This window comes from Schistocerca gregaria, chromosome X, assembly GCF_023897955.1.
Source record: "Schistocerca gregaria isolate iqSchGreg1 chromosome X, iqSchGreg1.2, whole genome shotgun sequence".
In the NCBI taxonomy this organism is placed as follows: domain Eukaryota; kingdom Metazoa; phylum Arthropoda; class Insecta; order Orthoptera; family Acrididae; genus Schistocerca; species Schistocerca gregaria.
In genome coordinates this window covers 574,000,581-574,001,372 of record NC_064931.1, presented here as the reverse complement: position 1 = coordinate 574,001,372, position 792 = coordinate 574,000,581, and the positions used below count along the sequence as shown (strand labels likewise).

The 792-nt window shown below is 43.3% G+C and overlaps 1 pseudogene; it reads left to right on the top strand.

The window, feature by feature from the left end:
- The first annotated feature begins 378 nt into the window (after nt 1–378).
- Nucleotides 379–495, top strand: LOC126299718 (5S ribosomal RNA; annotated as a pseudogene).
- The last annotated feature ends 297 nt before the right edge of the window (nt 496–792 follow it).

Below are 792 nucleotides of genomic sequence, written 5' to 3'. Positions count from 1 at the left end.
TTAAAATTTGAAAATGCGTTATGCATGTAACACTTAAAAGGTTCTGTAGCAAAACAATCACCAAAACACCTTGTAATCTGTTGAGATTAAAGCACCCCACACGTGTCCCTTTAATCTAAGCCCTAAGCAGACTGTTTCTGCCCTGAATTAATTTGTCTGTGATTGTATCTGGCAGATAGCATCTGTCTCTAACAAAGATTGACCGAGAGCGCAGACACGGGACACAAGCACACTTGATTCACATACAAAATAAACACTTATAAGTGAGACACATAAACAGATAACATACCCACAAATATTACTTAGCAACGGCAGTTATAACAATAAATAACTCTGGGTTACTGTCTGCTATTTAAGATGGATATGTGGGTAGGCAGTGGCAACGGCCTTGCCACAGTGGATACACCGGTTCCCGTGAGATCACCGAAGTTAAGCACTGCTGGGCATGGCCGGCACTTGGATGGGTGACCATCCAGCTGCCATGCGCTGTTGCCATTTTTCGGGGTGCACTCAGCCTTGTGATGCCAATTGAGGAGCTACTCGCCCAAATAGTAGTGGCTTCAGTCAAGAATACCATCATAATGACCAGGAGAGCAGTGTGCTGACCGCATGCCCCTCCTATCCGTATCCTCTTCCTCCTTGGATGACACGGCGGTTGGATGGTCCTGGTAGGCCACTCATGGCCTGAAGATGGAGTGCTTTTTTTGTTTTTAAAAAAAGAAAAAGAAAAGCTCTGTTATATGAAAACATCTTTCACCAAGCTAATTAATTTGATGTGTATTGTTTTAATAC